General features: G+C 55.7%; 1 long non-coding RNA gene across 1 annotated transcript; it reads left to right on the top strand.

The window, feature by feature from the left end:
- The first annotated feature begins 2,296 nt into the window (after positions 1-2,296).
- On the top strand, positions 2,297-12,644 carry LOC140108386 (uncharacterized). The gene is made up of 2 exons (XR_011851043.1): positions 2,297-3,673; positions 11,946-12,644. It is a non-coding gene; the product is annotated as an uncharacterized lncRNA (long non-coding RNA).
- The last annotated feature ends 13,638 nt before the right edge of the window (positions 12,645-26,282 follow it).

Here is a 26,282-nt window from a genome sequence, read left to right as displayed (position 1 = left end):
TCATGGATCCATCCTGCCTTGTATCAGCGGGTCAGGCTGGTGGTGCTGGTGTCATGGATCCATCCTGCCTTGTATCAGCGGCTCAGGCTGGTGGTGGTGGTGTCATGGATCCATCCTGCCTTGTATCAGCGGGTCAGGCTGGTGGTGGTGGTGTCATGGATCCATCCTGCCTTGTATCAGCGGGTCAGGCTGGTGGTGGTGGTGTCATGGATCCATCCTGCCTTGTATCAGCGGGTCAGGCTGGTGGTGGTGGTGTCATGGATCCATCCTGCCTTGTATCAGCGGCTCAGGCTGGTGGTGGTGGTGTCATGGATCCATCCTGCCTTGTATCAGCGGGTCAGGCTGGTGGTGGTGGTGTCATGGATCCATCCTGCCTTGTATCAGCGGGTCAGGCTGGTGCTGGTGTCATGGATCCATCCTGCCTTGTATCAGTGGGTCAGGCTGGTGGTGGTGGTGTCATGGATCCATCCTGCCTTGTATCAGCGGCTCAGGCTGGTGGTGCTGGTGTCATGGATCCATCCTGCCTTGTGTCAGCGGCTCAGGCTGGTGGTGGTGGTGTCATGGATCCATCCTGCCTTGTATCAGCGGGTCAGGCTGGTGCTGGTGTCATGGATCCATCCTGCCTTGTATCAGAGGGTCAGGCTGGTGGTGGTGGTGTCATGGATCCATCCTGCCTTGTATCAGCGGTTCAGGCTGGTGGTGGTGGTGTCATGGATGCATCCTGCCTTGTATCAGCGGGTCAGGCTGGTGGTGGTGGTGTCATGGATCCATCCTGCCTTGTATCAGCGGCTCAGGCTGGTGGTGGTGGTGTCATGGATCCATCCTGCCTTGTATCAGCGGCTCAGGCTGGTGGTGGTGGTGTCATGGATCCATCCTGCCTTGTATCAGCGGCTCAGGCTGGTGCTGGTGGTGTCATGGATCCATCCTGCCTTGTATCAGCGGGTCAGGCTGGTGGTGGTGGTGTCATGGATCCATCCTGCCTTGTGTCAGCGGCTCAGGCTGGTGGTGGTGGTGTCATGGATCCATCCTGCCTTGTATCAGCGGGTCAGGCTGGTGGTGCTGGTGTCATGGATCCATCCTGCCTTGTATCAGCGGCTCAGGCTGGTGGTGGTGGTGTCATGGATCCATCCTGCCTTGTATCAGCGGGTCAGGCTGGTGGTGGTGGTGTCATGGATCCATCCTGCCTTGTATCAGCGGGTCAGGCTGGTGGTGGTGGTGTCATGGATCCATCCTGCCTTGTATCAGCGGGTCAGGCTGGTGGTGGTGGTGTCATGGATCCATCCTGCCTTGTATCAGCGGCTCAGGCTGGTGGTGGTGGTGTCATGGATCCATCCTGCCTTGTATCAGCGGGTCAGGCTGGTGGTGGTGGTGTCATGGATCCATCCTGCCTTGTATCAGCGGGTCAGGCTGGTGCTGGTGTCATGGATCCATCCTGCCTTGTATCAGTGGGTCAGGCTGGTGGTGGTGGTGTCATGGATCCATCCTGCCTTGTATCAGCGGCTCAGGCTGGTGGTGCTGGTGTCATGGATCCATCCTGCCTTGTGTCAGCGGCTCAGGCTGGTGGTGGTGGTGTCATGGATCCATCCTGCCTTGTATCAGCGGGTCAGGCTGGTGCTGGTGTCATGGATCCATCCTGCCTTGTATCAGAGGGTCAGGCTGGTGGTGGTGGTGTCATGGATCCATCCTGCCTTGTATCAGCGGGTCAGGCTGGTGGTGGTGGTGTCATGGATCCATCCTGCCTTGTATCAGCGGGTCAGGCTGGTGGTGCTGGTGTCATGGATCCATCCTGCCTTGTATCAGCGGCTCAGGCTGGTGGTGGTGGTGTCATGGATCCATCCTGCCTTGTATCAGCAGGTCAGGCTGGTGGTGGTGGTGTCATGGATTCATCCTGCCTTGTATCAGCGGCTCAGGCTGGTGGTGGTGGTGTCATGGATCCATCCTGCCTTGTATCAGCGGGTCAGGCTGGTGGTGGTGGTGTCATGGATCCATCCTGCCTTGTATCAGCGGGTCAGGCTGGTGGTGGTGGTGTCATGGATCCATCCTGTATCAGCGGGTCAGGCTGGTGGTGGTGGTGTCATGGATCCATCCTGCCTTGTATCAGCGGCTCAGGCTGGTGGTGCTGGTGTCATGGATCCATCCTGCCTTGTATCAGCGGGTCAGGCTGGTGGTGGTGGTGTCATGGATCCATCCTGCCTTGTATCAGCGGCTCAGGCTGGTGGTGCTGGTGTCATGGATCCATCCTGCCTTGTATCAGCGGGTCAGGCTGGTGGTGGTGGTGTCATGGATCCATCCTGCCTTGTATCAGCGGCTCAGGCTGGTGGTGGTGGTGGTGTCATGGATCCATCCTGCCTTGTATCAGCGGGTCAGGCTGGTGGTGGTGGTGTCATGGTGTCTTTGGGCCCCTTGGTAACGCCACAGCCTACCTGAGTATTGTTGCTGATCATGTCCATCCCTTTATGAGCACAATGTACCCTGTAACATCTGATGGCTACTTTCAGCAGGATAATGCGCCATGTCATAAAGCTGGAAGCATCTCAGACTGGTTTCTTGAACATGACAATGAGGTCACTGGACACAAATGGCTCCACAGTCACCAGATCTCAATCCAATAGAGCATCTTTGGGATGTGGTGGAACGGGAGATTCGCATCATGGATGTGCAGCCGACAAATCTGCGGCAACTGTGTGATGCCATCATGTCACTATGGAGCAAAGTCTCTGAGGAGCTTCCAGCACCTTGTTGTATCTATGCCACGAAGAATTGAGGCAGTTCTGAAGGCAAAAGGGGTCCAACCCGTTACTAGCATGGTGTACCTAATAAAGTGGCCGCTGAGTGTATATGCGAGCTGTGCACCTGTGTGACATCACATGACCAGGGATATAATGAGCCGTGCACCTGTGTGACCTCACATGACCAGGGATATAATGAGCCGTGCACCTGTGTGACATCACATGACCAGGGATATAATGAGCCGTGCACCTGTGTGACATCACATGACCAGGGATATAATGAGCCATGCACCTGTGTGACATCACATGACCAGGGATATAATGAGCCATGCACCTGTGTGACATCACATGACCAGGGACTGGTTTCTATCACAGGAAATAAACAATGCAGTTTCCTATAGCATGACAGGAAGCAGAGATCTAGAAAAACCTGAAAAATTATGCATCATACAAACGATATCAATTATTGGTTGAAAGGATGCAAACTCTTTAAACTGTGGGTCACAGGGCGAAGTCGAAACCAGAAGTTTCCATCCAGTATATTAAAAGATGCATATTATAATTATAATTAAGGGCTCATCCACACAGCCACGAGCACACAGATTGTCAGCGCATGCGGATCTTGTCCTCTTCCTGGGGAAGGGGGAAGTGCTCTTCATGCCCCCGGCCCTGTGCTCTCACTGTGGATAATGACACCCTCTTACCAGCTTCAGCATCTGCACAAGGTCTTTTGCCTTTGTTCTTGAGTTGATCTTCACTTTTCGGACCAAAGCAGGTTGATGGGACACAGAACCCGTCTTCTTCCTGAGCAGTATGATGGCTGGACATCCTCATCTTCTGGAAATTGCACCCAAGGATGAACCAGACTTGTTCAAATCCACAATTTTCTTGCTGATATCTTCAGACTTTCCAATGATGTTACACGCAAAAGCAGTGTGTTTCAGGTGTGCCTTCAAATGCGCAGATGTTTCCAAGATGTGACATCTTCATATGGGCTGTCTCAGATCATTCAAGGCATAGTAAAATTGTCTCTCATTGTTCTAGTTTTTGGAAAATATAATAATAATTTGGTTCCTTATTGATGTAAATTGGGAAGGTTTTATTCCGATTTTATGTCCGATTTTATGTTGGGATGGCGGCTCACCCTAAAGGCCGGGGCTGGGTGGCGGCTCACCCTAAAGGCCGGGGCTGGGTGGCGGCTCACCCTATAGCCTGGGGCTGGGATGGCGGCTCACCCTATAGCCTGGGGCTGGGATGGCGGCTCACCCTATAGCCTGGGGCTGGGATGCCGGCTCACCCTATAGCCTGGGGCTGGGATGGCGGCTCACCCTATAGCCTGCGGCTGGGATGGCGGCTCACCCTATAGGCCGGGGCTGGGATGGCGGCTCACCCTATAGGCTGGGGCTGGGATGGCGGCTCACCCTATAGCCTGGGGCTGGGATGGCGGCTCACCCTATAGCCTGGGGCTGGGATGGCGGCTCACCCTATAGCCTGGGGCTGGGATGGCGGCTCACCCTATAGCCTGGGGCTGGGATGCCGGCTCACCCTATAGCCTGGGGCTGGGATGGCGGCTCACCCTATAGCCTGTGGCTGGGATGGCGGCTCACCCTATAGCCTGGGGCTGGGATGGCGGCTCACCCTATAGGCTGGGGCTGGGATGGCGGCTCACCCTATAGCCTGGGGCTGGGATGGCGGCTCACCCTATAGCCTGGGGCTGGGATGGCGGCTCACCCTATAGCCTGGGGCTGGGATGGCGGCTCACCCTATAGTCTGTGGCTGGGATGTCGGCTCACCCTATAGCCTGGGGCTGGGATGGCGGCTCACCCTATAGGCTGGGGCTGGGATGGCGGCTCACCCTATAGCCTGGGGCTGGGATGGCGGCTCACCCTATAGGCCGGGGCTGGGATGGCGGCTCACCCTATAGCCTGGGGCTGGGATGGCGGCTCACCCTATAGCCTGGGGCTGGGATGCCGGATCACCCTATAGCCTGGGGCTGGGATGGCGGCTCACCCTATAGGCCGGGGCTGGGATGCCGGATCACCCTATAGCCTGGGGCTGGGATGGCGGCTCACCCTATAGCCTGGGGCTGGGATGGCGGCTCACCCTATAGCCTGGGGCTGGGATGCCGGATCACCCTATAGCCTGGGGCTGGGATGGCGGCTCACCCTATAGCCTGGGGCTGGGATGGCGGCTCACCCTATAGGCTGGGGCTGGGATGGCGGCTCACCCTATAGCCTGGGGCTGGGATGGCGGCTCACCCTATAGGCCGGGGCTGGGATGGCGGCTCACCCTATAGCCTGGGGCTGGGATGGCGGCTCACCCTATAGCCTGGGGCTGGGATGCCGGATCACCCTATAGCCTGGGGCTGGGATGGCGGCTCACCCTATAGGCCGGGGCTGGGATGGCGGCTCACCCTATAGCCTGGGGCTGGGATGGCGGCTCACCCTATAGCCTGGGGCTGGGATGTCGGCTCACCCTATAGCCTGGGGCTGGGATGGCGGCTCACCCTATAGCCTGGGGCTGGGATGGCGGCTCACCCTATAGCCTGGGGCTGGGATGGCGGCTCACCCTATAGCCTGGGGCTGGGATGGCGGCTCACCCTATAGGCTGGGGCTGGGATGGCGGCTCACCCTATAGCCTGTGGCTGGGATGGCGGCTCACCCTATAGCCTGTGGCTGGGATGGCGGCTCACCCTATAGCCTGGGGCTGGGATGGCGGCTCACCCTATAGCCTGTGGCTGGGATGGCGGCTCACCCTATAGCCTGTGGCTGGGATGGCGGCTCACCCTATAGCCTGTGGCTGGGATGGCGGCTCACCCTATAGCCTGGGGCTGGGATGGCGGCTCACCCTATAGCCTGGGGCTGGGATGGCGGCTCACCCTATAGCCTGGGGCTCGGATGGCGGCTCACCCTATAGGCCGGGGCTCGGATGGCGGCTCACCCTATAAGCTGGGGCTGGGTGGCGGCTCACCCTATAGGCCTGGGCTGGGATGGCGGCTCACCCTATAGGACGGAACTGGGATGGCGGCTCACCCTATAGCCTGGGGCTGGGATGGCGGCTCACCCTATAGCCTGGGGCTGGGATGGCGGCTCACCCTATAGCCTGGGGCTGGGATGGCGGCTCACCCTATAGCCTGGGGCTGGGATGGCGGCTCACCCTATAGCCTGCGGCTGGGATGGCGGCTCACCCTATAGGCCGGGGCTGGGATGGCGGCTCACCCTATAGGCTGGGGCTGGGATGGCGGCTCACCCTATAGGCTGGGGCTGGGATGGCGGCTCACCCTATAGCCTGTGGCTGGGATGGCGGCTCACCCTATAGCCTGTGGCTGGGATGGCGGCTCACCCTATAGCCTGGGGCTGGGATGGCGGCTCACCCTATAGCCTGGGGCTGCGATGGCGGCTCACCCTATAGCCTGGGGCTGGGATGGCGGCTCACCCTATAGCCTGGGGCTGGGATGGCGGCTCACCCTATAGCCTGGGGCTGGGATGGCGGCTCACCCTATAGCCTGTGGCTGGGATGGCGGCTCACCCTATAGCCTGTGGCTGGGATGGCGGCTCACCCTATAGGCCGGGGCTGGGATGGCGGCTCACCCTATAGCCCGGGGCTGGGATGGCGGCTCACCCTATAGCCCGGGGCTGGGATGGCGGCTCACCCTATAGGCCGGGGCTGGGATGGCGGCTCACCCTATAGCCTGGGGCTGGGATGGCGGCTCACCCTATAGCCTGGGGCTGGGATGGCGGCTCACCCTATAGGCCGGGGCTGGGTGGCGGCTCACCCTATAGGCCGGGGCTCGGATGGCGGCTCACCCTATAAGCTGGGGCTGGGTGGCGGCTCACCCTATAGGCCTGGGCTGGGATGGCGGCTCACCCTATAGGCCGGGGCTAGGTGGCGGCTCACCCTATAGGCCGGGGCTGGGATGGCGGCTCACCCTATAGGCCGGGGCTGGGTGGCGGCTCACCCTATAGGCCGGGGCTCGGGTGGCGGCTCACCCTATAAGCTGGGGCTGGGTGGCGGCTCACCCTATAGGCCTGGGCTGGGATGGCGGCTCACCCTATAGGCCGGGGCTAGGTGGCGGCTCACCCTATAGGCCGGGGCTGGGATGGCGGCTCACCCTATAGCCTCGGGCTGGGATGGCGGCTCACCCTATAGCCTGGGGCTGGGATGGCGGCTCACCCTATAGCCTGGGGCTGGGATGGCGGCTCACCCTATAGCCTGGGGCTGGGATGGCGGCTCACCCTATAGCCTGGGGCTGGGATGGCGGCTCACCCTATAGCCTGGGGCTGGGATGGCGGCTCACCCTATAGCCTGTGGCTGGGATGTCGGCTCACCCTATAGCCTGTGGCTGGGATGGCGGCTCACCCTATAGCCTGGGGCTGGGATGGCGGCTCACCCTATAGCCTGTGGCTGGGATGGCGGCTCACCCTATAGCCTGGGGCTGGGATGGCGGCTCACCCTATAGCCTGGGGCTGGGATGGCGGCTCACCCTATAGGCTGGGGCTGGGATGGCGGCTCACCCTATAGCCTGGGGCTGGGATGGCGGCTCACCCTATAGGCCGGGGCTGGGATGGCGGCTCACCCTATAGCCTGGGGCTGGGATGGCGGCTCACCCTATAGCCTGGGGCTGGGATGCCGGATCACCCTATAGCCTGGGGCTGGGATGGCGGCTCACCCTATAGGCCGGGGCTGGGATGGCGGCTCACCCTATAGCCTGGGGCTGGGATGGCGGCTCACCCTATAGCCTGGGGCTGGCGGCTCACCCTATAGCCTGGGGCTGGGATGGCGGATCACCCTATAGCCTGGGGCTGGGATGCCGGATCACCCTATAGCCTGGGGCTGGGATGGCGGCTCACCCTATAGGCTGGGGCTGGGATGGCGGCTCACCCTATAGCCTGTGGCTGGGATGGCGGCTCACCCTATAGCCTGGGGCTGGGATGGCGGCTCACCCTATAGCCTGGGGCTGGGATGGCGGCTCACCCTATAGCCTGTGGCTGGGATGGCGGCTCACCCTATAGCCTGTGGCTGGGATGGCGGCTCACCCTATAGCCTGGGGCTGGGATGGCGGCTCACCCTATAGCCTGGGGCTGGGATGGCGGCTCACCCTATAGCCTGGGGCTGGGATGGCGGCTCACCCTATAGCCTGGGGCTGGGATGGCGGCTCACCCTATAGCCTGGGGCTGGGATGGCGGCTCACCCTATAGGCCGGGGCTGGGATGGCGGCTCACCCTATAGCCTGGGGCTGGGATGGCGGCTCACCCTATAGCCCGGGGCTGGGATGGCGGCTCACCCTATAGGCCGGGGCTCGGATGGCGGCTCACCCTATAGGCCGGGGCTCGGATGGCGGCTCACCCTATAGCCTGGGGCTGGGATGGCGGCTCACCCTATAGCCTGTGGCTGGGATGGCGGCTCACCCTATAGCCTGTGGCTGGGATGGCGGCTCACCCTATAGGCCGGGGCTGGGATGGCGGCTCACCCTATAGCCTGGGGCTGGGATGGCGGCTCACCCTATAGCCTGGGGCTGGGATGGCGGCTCACCCTATAGCCTGTGGCTGGGATGGCGGCTCACCCTATAGCCTGTGGCTGGGATGGCGGCTCACCCTATAGCCTGGGGCTGGGATGGCGGCTCACCCTATAGCCCGGGGCTGGGATGGCGGCTCACCCTATAGGCCGGGGCTGGGATGGCGGCTCACCCTATAGGCCGGGGCTCGGATGGCGGCTCACCCTATAGCCTGGGGCTGGGATGGCGGCTCACCCTATAGGCTGGGGCTGGGATGGCGGCTCACCCTATAGGCTGGGGCTGGGATGGCGGCTCACCCTATAGGCTGGGGCTGGGATGGCGGCTCACCCTATAGGCTGGGGCTGGGATGGCGGCTCACCCTATAGGCTGGGGCTGGGATGGCGGCTCACCCTATAGGCTGGGGCTGGGATGGCGGCTCACCTTATAGGTGGGGCTGGGATGGCGGCTCACCCTATAGGCTGGGGCTGGGATGGCGGCTCACCCTATAGGCTGGGGCTGGGATGGCGGATCACCCTATAGGCTGGGGCTGGGATGGCGGCTCACCCTATAGGCTGGGGCTGGGATGGCGGATCACCCTATAGGCTGGGGCTGGGATGGCGGCTCACCCTATAGGCTGGGGCTGGGATGGCGGATCACCCTATAGGCTGGGGCTGGGATGGCGGCTCACCCTATAGGCTGGGGCTGGGATGGCGGATCACCCTATAGGCTGGGGCTGGGATGGCGGCTCACCCTATAGGCTGGGGCTGGGATGGCGGCTCACCCTATAGGCTGGGGCTGGGATGGCGGCTCACCTTATAGGTGGGGCTGGGATGGCGGCTCACCCTATAGGCTGGGGCTGGGATGGCGGATCACCCTATAGGCTGGGGCTGGGATGGCGGCTCACCCTATAGGCTGGGGCTGGGATGGCGGCTCACCTTATAGGTGGGGCTGGGATGGCGGCTCACCCTATAGGCTGGGGCTGGGATGGCGGATCACCCTATAGGCTGGGGCTGGGATGGCGGATCACCCTATAGGCTGGGGCTGGGATGGCGGCTCACCCTATAGGCTGGGGCTGGGATGGCGGCTCACCCTATAGGCTGGGGCTGGGATGGCGGCTCACCCTATAGGTGGGGCTGGGATGGCGGCTCACCCTATAGCCTGTGGCTGGGATGGCGGCTCACCCTATAGCCTGGGGCTGGGATGGCGGCTCACCCTATTGCCTGTGGCTGGGATGGCGGCTCACCCTATAGCCTGGGGCTGGGATGGCGGCTCACCCTATAGGCTGGGGCTGGGATGGCGGCTCACCCTATAGGTGGGGCTGGGATGGCGGCTCACCCTATAGCCTGTGGCTGGGATGGCGGCTCACCCTATAGCCTGGGGCTGGGATGGCGGCTCACCCTATTGCCTGTGGCTGGGATGGCGGCTCACCCTATAGCCTGGGGCTGGGATGGCGGCTCACCCTATAGGCTGGGGCTGGGATGGCGGATCACCCTATAGGCTGGGGCTGGGATGGCGGCTCACCCTATAGGCTGGGGCTGGGATGGCGGCTCACCCTATAGCCTGGGGCTGGGATGGCGGCTCACCCTATAGCCTGGGGCTGGGATGGCGGCTCACCCTATAGGCTGGGGCTGGGATGGCGGCTCACCCTATAGGCTGGGGCTGGGATGGCGGCTCACCCTATAGGTGGGGCTGGGATGGCGGCTCACCCTATAGCCTGGGGCTGGGATGGCGGCTCACCCTATAGGCTGGGGCTGGGATGGCGGATCACCCTATAGGCTAGGGCTGGGATGGCGGCTCACCCTATAGGCTGGGGCTGGGATGGCGGCTCACCCTATAGGCTGGGGCTGGGATGGCGGCTCACCCTATAGGCTGGGGCTGGGATGGCGGCTCACCCTATAGGTGGGGCTGGGATGGCGGCTCACCCTATAGCCTGTGGCTGGGATGGCGGCTCACCCTATAGCCTGGGGCTGGGATGGCGGCTCACCCTATAGCCTGTGGCTGGGATGGCGGCTCACCCTATAGCCTGGGGCTGGGATGGCGGCTCACCCTATAGGCTGGGGCTGGGATGGCGGATCACCCTATAGGCTGGGGCTGGGATGGCGGCTCACCCTATAGCCTGGGGCTGGGATGGCGGCTCACCCTATAGGCTGGGGCTAGGATGGCGGCTCACCCTATAGGCTGGGGCTGGGATGGCGGATCACCCTATAGGCTGGGGCTGGGATGGCGGCTCACCCTATAGGCTGGGGCTGGGATGGCGGCTCACCCTATAGCCTGGGGCTGGGATGGCGGCTCACTCTATAGCCTGGGGCTGGGATGGCGGCTCACCCTATAGCCCGGGGCTGGGATGGCGGCTCACCCTATAGGCTGGGGCTGGGATGGCGGCTCACCCTATAGGCTGGGGCTGGGATGGCGGCTCACCCTATAGGCTGGGGCTGGGATGGCGGCTCACCCTATAGGTGGGGCTGGGATGGCGGCTCACCCTATAGCCTGGGGCTGGGATGGCGGCTCACCCTATAGGCTGGGGCTGGGATGGCGGATCACCCTATAGGCTGGGGCTGGGATGGCGGCTCACCCTATAGCCTGGGGCTGGGATGGCGGCTCACCCTATAGGCTGGGGCTGGGATGGCGGCTCACCCTATAGGTGGGGCTGGGATGGCGGCTCACCCTATAGCCTGTGGCTGGGATGGCGGCTCACCCTATAGCCTGGGGCTGGGATGGCGGCTCACCCTATAGCCTGTGGCTGGGATGGCGGCTCACCCTATAGCCTGGGGCTGGGATGTCGGCTCACCCTATAGGCTGGGGCTGGGATGGCGGATCACCCTATAGGCTGGGGCTGGGATGGCGGCTCACCCTATAGCCTGGGGCTGGGATGGCGGCTCACCCTATAGGCTGGGGCTGGGATGGCGGCTCACCCTATAGGCTGGGGCTGGGATGGCGGATCACCCTATAGGCTGGGGCTGGGATGGCGGCTCACCCTATAGGCTGGGGCTGGGATGCCGGATCACCCTATAGCCTGGGGCTGGGATGGCGGCTCACTCTATAGCCCGGGGCTGGGATGGCGGCTCACCCTATAGCCCGGGGCTGGGATGGCGGCTCACCCTATAGGCTGGGGCTGGGATGGCGGCTCACCCTATAGGTGGGGCTGGGATGGCGGCTCACCCTATAGCCTGTGGCTGGGATGGCGGCTCACCCTATAGCCTGGGGCTGGGATGGCGGCTCACCCTATAGCCTGTGGCTGGGATGGCGGCTCACCCTATAGCCTGGGGCTGGGATGGCGGCTCACCCTATAGGCTGGGGCTGGGATGGCGGATCACCCTATAGGCTGGGGCTGGGATGGCGGCTCACCCTATAGCCTGGGGCTGGGATGGCGGCTCACCCTATAGGCTGGGGCTGGGATGGCGGCTCACCCTATAGGCTGGGGCTGGGATGGCGGCTCACCCTATAGGCTGGGGCTGGGATGGCGGCTCACCCTATAGGCCGGGGCTGGGATGGCGGCTCACCCTATAGGCCGGGGCTGGGATGGCGGCTCACCCTATAGGCCGGGGCTGGGATGGCGGCTCACCCTATAGCCTGGCGTTCGGATGGCGGCTCACCCTATAGCCTGGCGCTCGGTTGGCGGCTCACCCTATAGGCCGGGGCTGGGATGGCGGCTCACCCTATAGGCCGGGGCTGGGATGGCGGCTTGCACCTCATATAATCTGTTCTCTCCTCTCTATTTGCAGAATCATTAAGACTCCAGACTCCACCAACCTCTCTCTGCTCGGTTTTGGGGACATTTTTGCCCTCCTTTTTGACAACCATCACCTATACATCATGGACTTGAGGACTGAGAAGGTGATCAGCCGCTGGCCGCTCCCGGAGTACAGGAAGTCCAAGCGGGGCTCCAGCTTTCTGGCTGGGGAGGTGTCGTGGCTGGACGGGCTGGACGGTAGCAATGACGTGGGGCTGGTGTTCGCTACCAGCATGCCGGACCATAGCATCCATCTGGTGTTGTGGAAGGAGAACGGCTGAGGCCGCAGACTCGTTGCTGGATGCTTTTACCAGGACATTGGGACTGACGTATCAGCAACCGCTGTCACCATGACGTGCATGAACCAAAGCTTCCCATCATGCAGTGCACAATCACTTTTGGTTTCTTTCAGCCCCTTTGTGGGGAGACACGTTCTCTGGATGCCGCATGATAGTGGGCGCCATTAGGTGTCGTTGCATTGCCTCATTCCTGCTTTTATAGGATAAAACGAAGGGGTGGCCGCCACATTGGCTCCCAGCGTATGTACTATAGATTTCCGGACTGGATAGTGTTTATACATGTAATCTATTTTATTACAGAAATAGTCCATCAGCGGGGTGACTGTATATGGGGAGCACAGCAGTAACCACCCGCACTGCTACTGGCACAATAAAAGCTCCATGTACCCCGAGTTGTCTCCACTGTCCCCCCTTACATTATTCACTGCATTAATGGGCACGTATGGGGCTGCACGGGGCGGCTGAGGGGACCCTGATATTAATATATCCTTAGCGCTGTACAAATCGTGGGGGGTATGATGACCTAGTCATAAGAAACAATAGGAGCCAAGGCCCTGCTCACAAGAGCTTGCAATCATAGGGCTTTATATCAACAACTTATGTCTATATATTTTATCCTAACAACTAGAAAAATGTGTAGGAAAGAAACAAGAACCTGAAAAACTGGGCCAATTTGGGATCCTTAACCCACAATGGGTCCATATGGAGCCTCTATCAGGTCCCTACATGGGGCCGAATGTAAAAAAGGAAACCTATTTATACTTCCCTAGAAGCGAGTCTAATGAGGCAGATCGGACGCGCAGCTATGGCCGGCGTGCGCCTCTTCTCACGCTGCTCTGAAGCCAGGATTTGTCCCTGGCCGCATTGGGAAAGCACCATAAAGTGGGGGGTATAAGTTTTTTTATAAACCACTGGTTTATAAGTGTCAGAATTGTCACTTTTCTTGAGGGCGCGTTCACACGTTGCGCTTTGGTCGCGTTTTCATTGCGTTTTAAAACCCATTACAACAGCTGAGGAGCGGGGATCTGCCTAATTACATTACTGTTAACGTTTATAAAACGCATGCATTAACAAAGCGATGCATTAACAAAGCGATAACTAATGTAAACGGTAATGTAATTAGGCAGATCCCCGCTCCTCAGCTGTTGTAATGCGTTTTAAAACGCAATGAAAACGCGACCAAAGCGCAACGTATGAACGCGCCCTCAAGGAAAAGAGGTAGGTTACTGCTGGGGTATAACCTTGATTGATAGGTTCATCCACCTCCCTTACACACGCTGCTCCTCCTCCCACGTCCCTGCAGCTGCTGCTCCTCGACCTCCTCCCGCGTCCTCGCAGCTGCTGCTCCTCGACCTCCTCCCGCGTCCTCGCAGCTGCTGCTCCTCCACCTCCTCCCGCGTCCCTGCAGCTGTTGCTCCAACACCTCCTCCCGCGTCCTCCCGGCTGCTGCTCCGCAACCTCCTCCCGCGTCCTCGCAGCTACTGCTGCTCCTCCCGCTTCCTTACAGCTGCTGCTTCTCCACCTCCTTCCGCTTCCTCACAGCTGCTCCTCCTCCCACGTCCTCGCAGCTGCTGCTCCTCCACCTCCTCCCGCGTCCACGCAGCTGCTGCTCCTCGACCTCCTCCCGCGTCCTCGCAGCTGCTGCTCCTCCACCTCCTCCCGCGTCCTCGCAGCTGCTGCTCCTCCACCTCCTCCCGCGTCCTCGCAGCTGCTGCTCCTCGACCTCCTCCCGCGTCCTCGCAGCTGCTGCTCCTCCACCTCCTCCCGCGTCCCTGCAGCTGTTGCTCCAACACCTCCTCCCGCGTCCTCCCGGCTGCTGCTCCGCAACCTCCTCCCGCGTCCTCGCAGCTACTGCTGCTCCTCCCGCTTCCTTACAGCTGCTGCTTCTCCACCTCCTTCCGCTTCCTCACAGCTGCTCCTCCTCCCACGTCCTCGCAGCTGCTGCTCCTCCACCTCCTCCCGCGTCCACGCAGCTGCTGCTCCTCCACCTCCTTCCGCGTCCTCGCAGCTGCTGCTCCTCCACCTCCTCCCGCGTCCTCGCAGCTGCTGCTCCTCCACCTCCTTCCGCGTCCTCGCAGCTGCTGCTCCTCCACCTCCTCCCACATCCCTGCAGCTGCTCCTCTCTCGGGGGCGTGGCTGTCGGAAAACCCGACGGATTCAGAAAAACCGCAAAATTTTTAAAAAAAATTTGTGTCGCAAAAATAGCACTCACATACACCGAGATGAAGAAGGTGAATTACGACGGACTTCAGCGCAGCAGCGACACCTGGTGGACATCAGGCGCACGACCTTAGTGGATCGCCAGGAGACCCGAATCCTCGTCAGCGAACGCGCCGGTGGATCGCGTGAGGACCGGGTAAGTAAATGACCCCCCACGTGTGTAACATTCACGTGAGAACCTGTGCATGGCCATATATAGTGTCCCAAACAGGTCACTGGAGATATCCGACCTCATAACTGAACCTCACAGCCACACACAAAGTGACCGGACCAGGAATTGCTGGCAGTAGTATTGCAGGAGCATGGACACCTCTGCCTGAATGCCACAAGCTCCATGGTAGGAGTGTCCCTGGCTAGTGGATCTTGTGTCCCACCATTATGAATGAGAGGAAGAACTATATCTGGAAGATGAGACATTACACCCCCCGGGGTGTATACAGTGTAACATGACGCTGCTCCTCAGTATCTAACAGTATCCAAAGCCTCATCCTCCATACTGACGGTGGTCCTCACCCCATGGGTAATAGCCATAGTTCTGTAAATGCCTTGTGCAGGACATTGTGCGACCGTCTTACCATCCCTTTTATATATTGTGACGAGAACGCCTCAAAGAGCACGAAAATGGTTACAGGAGCCACGGATGATTCTGTTGTTGGGATGGAACTTGACGCAGGAGACATGGCATTAAATGCTGGATTTTTAGTTGTATAACCAGGAGACAAAGATTAAGCACTAAACCATTCGGGAGTCTGAGAAAGAAATCTCTTTGTTTTTGAACCATTAATCACTGAAGTTTAATACTGGGGCCTTTGAGCATATAGGGAAGCCGCCCAATTATCTGCCGTCCTGCATCCATAGAGGAATGGTTCAGCGTGCCAAGGATGTAATGCTGCCGGAATATGAAGTAGTGACCCGTCATCTCAGAACAACACAAACAAACCACCTCCCAGAAATTGTAAAAAATTGGTCCTACTTCAGATTGAACCAAAGAATGAAAATGAGAAATTCTTGTGTGACAACGAATTAGATTTCGAAGCAGGTCACGTATTTAACAGGGCACGTGATAAGAACGTAAAAAGGTCGCACCACAGACTTTATGACCACAGAATCTGCTGCTTGTGGCCGGAGTACACAACGGAGACCGGAAACTCCCCATAACAAGAATGAGGAAGACCAAAAGTTAAAAAGTCCCTGGAGAAATGGGAAAAGGAAGCAGATGTCTTGGAGATAAGTCCCTCAAAGGACTGTCTGCCCCCTCCTTACGTGATTCACTTGTCCCAATGGCCTTTCTTTGTTTCTAAAAAAAAAAAAAACTTAAAGGGGATACTTTGAACAGCAGAATTGTAACCAAAGCTATTGACCCATCTGCCTTCTCAACCAGCTGCAGGAACTGATTTTCATTAGTTCTTGTAATTTGTAACCTTGTAATTTTGCCAAAAAAAGTCTCTTAAGTGATGCTAATTCATCTCTGGCGCTCGTTTTAATGTCACACAGAAGCACTTGGCGCTTCATCTGCTCATTATTATGCACGCCTCCTGCGTGCTCCCTCTCCACCCACTCCCTTCCCCCACTGGAGAGCCAGTAATAATGAGAACACTCCTGCCACCTACTATATCACCTGGGCTCCTGCCTTGCGTCCTACGGGCTCTCAGCCGCTTGCCGCCCCCTGCCTGTTCCACATGGATCACTCCAGCAGAGGGAGCGCACGGCTCTCTGGTAGGGAAATGGAAGGGAGAGGGAGCAGGCAGGAGGCGTGCATAAATAAGATCCCTGTGTGACGTACACACGAGGTCCAGAGGTTACTTATCATATTTTTAAAAGATGCTTTTTTCCAAAATAACATGGTTTTAGGGCTGATGAAAATCTGTTCCTTCATCTGGATGAAAATGCAGACCAGAAAGTAGCTAATACCAGAATTTTGAGTGGTATGCGATAACCAGAAAAGTAAAGCAAAACTCGATACTAATACGATACATTCAAGAAAAGAAAAAAGTATTAAGTAAATGTTTAGGGTGCGGTCACATGGGGTGTTTAGATTGCGTTTAGAAATGCAGCCCAATCACATTTGCATTTCCATTGAAACACATGCGATAACAGTCACCAGTGATTTGCCAGGAGAAGCTTTAGTGCTTTATGACAGTATATGTGATGTAAAGACTGTCCTGGTGATAAAATACTATACTAAATAGTAGATGGACCCATTGTTTCCTATGGGTCTGTTCACATGTCCATTTTTATCACAGATATGCAGACAGTAAGAAAAAAATATTGCAGCATGCGTTATGCAAACCACATACATCCATAGATGTCAACGGATCCACAAAGAGAATGATGGCACATGCACGACATCCGTATGCAGTGTTTTTTTTCCCAGAAATTGCAACCACCTGGGCGGGGCAAGAAGTAGATTGGAAACCCATCAGTTTATTTTTTGCGTACGTGTTGTCCGAGGAGGATTCGAATCTTCCGCGATTCATAGCTCGTGCACCCGATATTCTGCATCCGTCACTTCCCTGCTCAGGTCCCCGGAGTTCACCTTCTTCTTCCTGGTGCATGTAAGTGCATTGTCCGTGTATAATGCGCTGTGCGGGGAGTCACTAAGATCGTGCGCCCGATATTCTGCATCCGTCACTTCCCCGCTCAGGTCCCCGGAGTTCACCTTCTTCTTCCTGGTGCATGTAAGTGCATTGTCCGTGTATAATGCGCTGTGCGGGGAGTCACTAAGATCCTGCACCCGATATCCTGCATGTGCCGCTTCCCCGCTCAGGTCCCAGGAGTTCACCTTCTTCTTCCTGGTGCATGTAAGTGCATTGTCCGTGTATAATGCACTGTGCAGGGAGTCACTAAGATCCTGCACCCGATATCCTGCATGTGTCGCTTCCCCGCTCAGGTCCCCGAAGTTCACCTTCTTCTTCCTGGTGCATGTAAGTGCATTGTCCGTGTATAATGCGCTGTGCGAGGAGTCACTAAGATCCTGCGCCCGATATCCTGCATGTGTCACTTCCCCGCTCAGGTTCCCGGAGTTCACCTTCTTCTTCCTGGTGCATGTAAGTGCATTGTCCGTGTATAATGCGCTGTGCGGGGAGTCACTAAGATCCTGCGCCTGATATCCTGCATGTGTCGCTTCCCCGCTCAGGTCCCCGGAGTTCACCTTCTTCTTCCTGGTGCATGTAAGTGCATTGTCCGTGTATAATGTGCTGTGCGGAGAGTCACTAAGATCCTCCGCCCGATATCCTGCATGTGTCGCTTCCCCGCTCAGGTCCCTGGAGTTCACCTTCTTCTTCCTGGTGCATGTAAGTGCATTGTCTGTGTATAATGCGCTGTGCAGGGAGTCACTAAGATCCTGCACCCGATATCCTGCATGTGTCGCTTCCCCGCTCAGGTCCCCGGAGTTCACCTTCTTCTTCCTGGTGCATGTAAGTGCATTGTCCGTGTATAATGCGCTGTGCGGGGAGTCACTAAGATCCTGCGCCTGATATCCTGCATGTGTCGCTTCCCCGCTCAGGTCCCCGGAGTTCACCTTCTTCTTCCTGGTGCATGTAAGTGCATTGTCCGTGTATAATGCGCTGTGCGGGGAGTCACTAAGATCCTCCGCCCGATATCCTGCATGTGTCGCTTCCCCGCTCAGGTCCCTGGAGTTCACCTTCTTCTTCCTGGTGCATGTAAGTGCATTGTCCGTGTATAATGCGCTGTGCGGAGAGTCACTAAGATCCTGCGCCCGATATCCTGCATGTGTCACTTCCCCGCTCAGGTCCCCGGAGTTCACCTTCTTCTTCCTGGTGCATGTAAGTGCATTGTCCGTGTATAATGTGCTGTGCGGGGAGTCAGTAAGATCCTGCCCCCGATATCCTGCATGCGTCACTTCCCCGCTCAGGTCCCCGGAGTTCACCTTCTTCTTCCTGGTGCATGTAAGTGCATTGTCCGTGTATAATGCGCTGTGCGGGGAGTCACTAAGATCCTGCGCCCGATATCCTGCATGTGTCACTTCCCCGCTCAGGTCCCTGGAGTTCACCTTCTTCTTCCTGGTGCATGTAAGTGCATTGTCCGTGTATAATGCGCTGTGCGGGGAGTCACTAAGATCCTGCCCCGATATCCTGCATGTGTCACTTCCCCGCTCAGGTCCCCAGAGTTCACCTTCTTCTTCCTGGTGCATGTAAGTGCATTGTCCGTGTATAATGCGCTGTGTGGGGAGTCACTAAGATCCTGCCCCCGATATCCTGCATGTGTCACTTCCCCGCTCAGGTCCCCAGAGTTCACCTTCTTCTTCCTGGTGCATGTGAGTGCTGATCTTGCGACAAGATTTGGTTTTTAAATTCCACGGTTTGTCCGAATCAGTCGGGTTGACCAACGTCCACGGCCCCCTGATTTGTTTCGCATGCAAGCTGCTGGCCAAAATCCCGGGGCAATAGAGGGAAAAACAGGAAACCCAACAAAAATGCGCTGTTCGAAAACCCTTGGTAAATGTCACGCCATGTCTGCATTTTTTGCAGATGCGCATGCCCATCTGAATGAGCTCTCATTTTTGTCATTTTTATTAATTAAATGTAACAGTATTATATGATTAAAATAATAATGTCATCCATTTCTATATACCAGTGCATGGAGCCTGTGTCACAGTGTAACTCTATGGAGGCTCTAGTGATATAACACCCCCCAGTGTAACCTGTAATACCATAGTCTAGTGGATGGGGGCGCTGTATCTCTATATACCAGTGCATGGAGCAGGTGTCACAGTGTAACTCTATGGAGGCTCTAGTGATATAACATCCCCCAGTGTAATCAGTAATACCATAGTCTAGTGGATGGGGGCGCTGTATCTCTATATACCAGTGCATGGAGCAGGTGTCACAGTGTAACTCTATGGAGGCTCTAGTGATATAACATCCCCCAGTGTAACCAGTAATACCATAGTCTAGTGGATGGGGGCGCTGTATCTCTATATACCAGTGCATGGAGCAGGTGTCACAGTGTAACTCTAAGGAGGCTCTAGTGATATAACATCCCCCAGTGTAACCTGTAATACCATAGTCTAGTGGATGGGGGCGCTGTACCTCTATATACCAGTGCATGGAGCCTGTGTCACAGTGTAACTCTATGGAGGCTCTAGTGATATAACATCCCCCAGTGTAACCAGTAATACCATAGTCTAGTGGATGGGGGCGCTGTATCTCTGTATACCAGTACATGGAGCCTGTGTCACAGTGTAACTCTATGGAGGCTCTAGTGATATAACACCCCCCAGTGTAACCAGTAATACCATAGTCTAGAGGATGGGGGCGCTGTATCTCTATATACCAGTGCATGGAGCCTGTGTCACAGTGTAACTCTATGGAGGCTCTAGTGATATAACATCCCCCAGTGTAACCAGTAATACCATAGTCTAGTGGATGGGGGCGCTGTATCTCTATATACCAGTTGTGGCAGGGTGGCTGCCACTAGAGAAGCTTTTCGGCATAAAATGTGCATTTTGCCTTATGAAAAGCTGAGTAGAAGACAGACCTGGAAAAGTTGGGTCTGTCTAATTAAGTTGATTAGTTTTCAGCTGGAGGGGCTGCACTAATACATGGGGCAGACTTCACACTGGGCTCCACCCTGGGGAAGAGACAGGCTACGGCAAAGGCCTGTGGAGCGGTGGCAGTGAACTGTTACTGTGTTTTTGGGGTGGCTGGCAGTAGGCCAGCACCTGGTGAGGTAGGGAACCTCGATGTGTAGTTAGTGCCGGAGAGGCTTAGGTGTTATTTTATGTTTTGAGTTTGTGTACTGCCAAATAAAGCTGGCTGAGGCCAGTTTTAACCTTACTCACATTGTGTGAATTCCCTGTGTGTGCTGGTCGTCTGCTTAGGAGACGACGATCCCCGGAGCTAATTCCCTTACATATGGTGGCGGTATGCTGTGGCATGGAAATCAGCACACACAGCGAGATTTAAAGGGCCAGTAGCCCTCATGTGAGAGACTGTTGTTCCTGCTGCTGGAGGCGCTGTGGTCACGGGAAGATTTGTCTTGGTGTGAGAGAGATACAGAGACTGCTGGTTTGCTGTGAGAGTAATCGCCATGGGTCCGATGGATGAGTTCCAGAGACGCTGCCGGCAGATGATGTGGGAGGACCTTGGAATGCCAGAAGCCATTCGGGTTATGGAGACCCCAAATGCCAAGCCGAGCGGTTCCCAGCCGATGGTTCGAGATGTCTGTGATCGATCTGCAGTTCCTGAGGAGAGGTTGCTATGTGCCGTTGCCGGGGGCAACAGACGGGAGCAGCCTTGCAGATGTCTACGGATGAACCGGTGTGTGGCGGAATGTCCTGCGGTCAAGTGGCCACGTGTTGCAGCGTGTATGCAGCAGCGCAAAGATGTGGTTGCTAGGGGCAACCAACGGCGACAGCATGCGGCTGTGCCATGTGAGGTCAGTGCACCTCATTGTCCTCTGGTCAGGAGACCAGAGAAGTTGCCAGTCAAGACCTGTGAGATGATAGTGGGTGGAATCCCGCTGATGGTGGAACTGGACTGTTCTCAGGATGTCTCCAGAGTTAATCCGGACATCTTATTGTTCCTGAAGTACCAGCCAGGGAAGGGTAAGACTGTCTGGATTGACTTTGAAAGTGATATTGCGATTGTGACACATAAGCTGGAGATTTGTGCAGATCTGGAGGTGGAGTTCATCCTGGGGAAAAACTTCCCTTTTTTCTGGGACTTGTGGGAAAGTATTCCAAGTGGGGGGAATAGCTGCTTTTCCTGGGAGACCCCTCTGACATCGGGTACAGTCCCAATCTCCCCAAAGGACGATCTGGAGAAGTCTAAGCGACCTGAGGTGATGGTGGGTGGAGTCTCAACAGGTTGCAGTCTGAACTGTGACCAAGGGGTCTTGATCCCACAGAAGGAGACTCTGCCACTGAGACTGATAAAGTCTGAGGGACTATGTGATGATGATAATATTTGTGATGCCTTAATTTCTGAAGTTAAACCAGAAAAGTGTAATGTTGTGCATAATCTGCCTCTAACCTGTGATTATAGTGTTAACTGTGATTATATGACACTACCTGTAACATGTGACAATACTGCAATGCCGATAACATCTGATAGCGTTACAATGTCTGTTCAGAATTATGCAGAATGTGAACTAGGTGCAGCCCTAGGTACTGAGAGAGTTAGCTCAGAGGTGCCCCTAGAGGTTGTGAGTTGTAATGACACAGGTAGCGAGCCTGAGATGTGTAATGTAGCTAATGGCAGTTCAGATAGGGATACCGCCATAGCAAGGGCAGGTGAAGATAATGAGGTCCTGATTGTTAGTGGTTTCCCTTCAGCCCAGAGTTACACAAACAGTGAGTGTGAACAGAGCCCTAGAGAAGCAGCTACTCGCTCAGAACCTGCAGGAGGTGAGGATAGCCTGTGTCAGTCACCTGTGGAGGAGTCTCACATCAGTGTTCAGGAAATGTCAGGGGGAGACCAGACATCTGATACACCTGAGGCTTCTGAGGAGATTGATGTACTGAGTTCGTGTGTGAACAAGGCCAGAAGAAGCATCAATAAACTGAAGCGTCATGTGAATACTGGTTTGCGGAATAACTGGTATAAATGCTACAATTGTCACGTGTCTTATAGAAGAAAAGATGACCTAAAGAGACATGTATTACAGAAACATGAGTTGAAGATTGATATCTCGTACTGTCCTTTCTGTGATACAGTGTTTGCAAAGAAAAGTGAATGGGAGGTTCACATGTGTACGTGTTCGGGGAACAAAAGAAAGTGCCAAAATGGTGATGCCGACCTCCAGGTGTGTTCTGTCGGGATGTGGCACCAGAAGTGTCCTAGGAAGGAGACCAGGCGTAAACCAGACCCTTGTACACCTGCTGATGAACCGCAGAATACGCATGATAGCGTGCTGACTGAAATTGTGTGTGAACAGGGTGGAAGTGCCACGCTTAATCATACACCTACGGATGAGGGGGTCCCAGATCCACAGAAGGTGGTGGAACATGTGATGCACCAGCCCTTTGGTAGTTCTGCCTGCAGTGTGGTGAGTGCAGTCCGGGAAGGTCGCCCATGCATCCGCAGTGATCGTGATGTTGCTGAGAAGGAGGAGAAGCCCTTGACTGACGTTACAGTGACTGGATCAAGGCCTCTCATAGGCATTCTGGAGCCACGGGTTGCCACAAGTAATGACTTTGCTTGCAAAGGTTTGGGGAAACAGGAGTCCAACCTGGCTTTTCTTCAGCAGCCAACTGGAAAAGCCGTATTGAAGACAAATACAGTGACTGGTGCAGTACAAGGCGGTGTGGCTGTGACTAAGTCTGTAGTCCCAACCGTGATGGCCACCCAAGTGGGATCGCTTATAACCAGTAGCCTGAATACAGTCTTGGGAAAATCCGAAGAATGGGTTGATGGTTACCTCCCGAAGACAGGTGAAGAGCTGTCTCAGCCTGCTGAACCTGTGGAGAAGGTTGAAGTGGCGCCAAGTATACAACAAAGGGACCAGCCGAGTTGCTGTGTACGTGTGGAAGCTCTGTCGTCTCGTCTCTGTCATAGTGCATGCCAGCATTCTCTGGGCAAGTGGAGGAATACCCAGATGGGCCCTACAGAGACTCCAGCACAGCTGCACCCAACGGTAGATCTGCCTGATCATCTGAAGAGCGAAAGTGAAGATGGTCTGGATGGTGAGAAGTGCCTTGAAGATATACCGGGTGATGACTGCAGTGGATGTGAGGAGACGGTGTCTGATATAATGTCAGCAGAGCCCTCGAAATTCCTACACAGGAAAGACTCGGTGAAGACGGAGGTGTTAGCCAGCAAGGCGTATGAAGGACTGACCGAGGAAGAGGTCAGCCAGGAACCTAGTGCAAGCCATAAAGAGCTTAAGGCTGCCATTGTGGAAAGTCCATGCCAGGACTTGAGTCCGAAGTCCGAAGTGTTAGCTGGAGGTGATGAGGATGATGCTGATGTTGAGATGAGTTTCACCTACACCGAGAGCGGAGGTTGTGACCTCAGAGGTAGCAAGCGCACAGCTTTGCAGACATGTGACCAGAAGCTCACCAATGTGAATCGTGCCCTGGTTCTGAACGGTAATGCCCCCTTCAATGACAAAGAAGGTGCCGAAGCTGAAGACTGGAAAACGGGCAAACCCGTGCGTGTCGTGTGCAATGATAAGGGGAAGAAGCACAGTGCATATGCCTCAGTGGATGGTAACCGGTGTGACGGCATCCACAAGGTGATGAAGAGATGGGGCCTAACCATGCCAAGTCCTGAGGGGTATGTTGAGTCTCCAGTAAAATGCAAGAGAAAGAGGAGAAGAAAATCTATCATTGTTAATAGAGACATGATTGAAGATGATCAGTTGTGTGAAGGAAGAGATGCTGGGACTAATTTTGAGCTGTCTGTGTCTCCTGCAGTTAAGGAAAAAAGCTGTCATTTTCCAGGTATAGAAGATGTAGTAGAGAGTAGGGTCTCTGCAGTGCTTTTAGGAACCGTAGGGATTAGACCCCAATATAGGAGCTTTGACCCCGGAGGGAGAATTAAGCTTATTGATCAGGCCTACGGCCTTGATCACAGGGGGAGGATATGTGGCAGGGTGGCTGCCACTAGAGAAGCTTTTCGGCATAAAATGTGCATTTTGCCTTATGAAAAGCTGAGTAGAAGACAGACCTGGAAAAGTTGGGTCTGTCTAATTAAGTTGATTAGTTTTCAGCTGGAGGGGCTGCACTAATACATGGGGCAGACTTCACACTGGGCTCCACCCTGGGGAAGAGACAGGCTACGGCAAAGGCCTGTTACTGTGTTTTTGGGGTGGCTGGCAGTAGGCCAGCACCTGGTGAGGTAGGGAACCTCGATGTGTAGTTAGTGCCGGAGAGGCTTAGGTGTTATTTTATGTTTTGAGTTTGTGTACTGCCAAATAAAGCTGGCTGAGGCCAGTTTTAACCTTACTCACATTGTGTGAATTCCCTGTGTGTGCTGGTCGTCTGCTTAGGAGACGACGATCCCCGGAGCTAATTCCCTTACACAGTGCATGGAGCAGGTGTCACAGTGTAACTCTATGGAGGCTCTAGTGATATAACATCCCCCAGTGTAACCAGTAATACCATAGTCTAGTGGATGGGGGCGCTGTATCTCTATATACCAGTGCATGGAGCAGGGGTCACAGTGTAACTCTATGGAGGCTCTAGTGATATAACATCCCCCAGTGTAACCAGTAATACCATAGTCTAGTGGATGGAGGCGCTGTACCTCTATATACCAGTGCATGGAGCGGGTGTCACAGTGTAACTCTATGGAGGCTCTAGTGATATAACATCCCCCCCAGTGTAACCAGTAATACCATAGTCTAGTGGATGGGGGCGCTGTACCTCTATATACCAGTGCATGGAGCAGGTGTCACAGTGTAACTCTATGGAGGCTCTAGTGATATAACATCCCCCCAGTGTAACCAGTAATACCATAGTCTAGTGGATGGGGGCGCTGTATCTCTATATACCAGTGCATGGAGCAGGTGTCACAGTGTAACTCTATGGAGGCTCTAGTGATATAACATCCCCCAGTGTAACCAGTAATACCATAGTCTAGTGGATGGGGGCGCTGTATCTATATATACCAGTGCATGGAGCGTGTCACAGTGTAACTCTATGGAGGCTCTAGTGATATAACATCCCCCAGTGTAACCAGTAATACCATAGTCTAGTGGATGGGGGCGCTGTATCTCTATATACCAGTGCATGGACCCTGTGTCACAGTGTAACTCTATGGAGGCTCTAGTGATATAACATCCCCCAGTGTAACCAGTAATACCATAGTCTAGTGGATGGGGGCGCTGTACCTCTATATACCAGTGCATGGAGCAGGTGTCACAGTGTAACTCTATGGAGGCTCTAGTGATATAACATCCCCCAGTGTAACCAGTAATACCATAGTCTAGTGGATGGGGGCGCTGTACCTCTATATACCAGTGCATGAAGCCTGTGTCACAGTGTAACTCTATGGAGGCTCTAGTGATATAACACCCCCCAGTGTAACCAGTAATACCATAGTCTAGTGGATGGGGGCGCTGTATCTCTATATACCAGTGCATCGAGCAGGTGTCACAGTGTAACTCTATGGAGGCTCTAGTGATATAACATCCCCCAGTGTAACCAGTAATACCATAGTCTAGTGGATGGGGGCGCTGTACCTCTATATACCAGTGCATGGAGCAGGTGTCACAGTGTAACTCTATGGAGGCTCTAGTGATATAACATCCCCCAGTGTAACCTGTAATACCATAGTCTAGTGGATGGGGGCGCTGTACCTCTATATACCAGTGCATGGAGCCGGTGTCACAGTGTAACTCTATGGAGGCTCTAGTGATATAACATCCTCCAGTGTAACCAGTAATACCATAGTCTAGTGGATGGGGGCGCTGTATCTCTATATACCAGTGCATGGAGCAGGTGTCACAGTGTAACTCTATGGAGGCTCTAGTGATATAACATCCCCCAGTGTAACCAGTAATACCATAGTCTAGTGGATGGGGGCGCTGTACCTCTATATATCAGTGCATGGAGCAGGTGTCACAGTGTAACTCTATGGAGGCTCTAGTGATATAACATCCCCCCAGTGTAACCAGTAATACCATAGTCTAGTGGATGGGGGCGCTGTACCTCTATATACCAGTGCATGGAGCCTGTGTCACAGTGTAACTCTATGGAGGATCTAGTGATATAACATCCCCCAGTGTAACCAGTAATACCATAGTCTAGTGGATGGGGGCGCTGTACCTCTATATACCAGTGCATGGAGCCGGTGTCACAGTGTAACTCTATGGAGGCTCTAGTGATATAACATCCCCCAGTG

The sequence above is a fragment of the Engystomops pustulosus genome, unplaced genomic scaffold (genome assembly GCF_040894005.1).
Source record: "Engystomops pustulosus unplaced genomic scaffold, aEngPut4.maternal MAT_SCAFFOLD_123, whole genome shotgun sequence".
In the NCBI taxonomy this organism is placed as follows: domain Eukaryota; kingdom Metazoa; phylum Chordata; class Amphibia; order Anura; family Leptodactylidae; genus Engystomops; species Engystomops pustulosus.
This window is presented reverse-complemented; position numbering and strand designations above follow the sequence as displayed.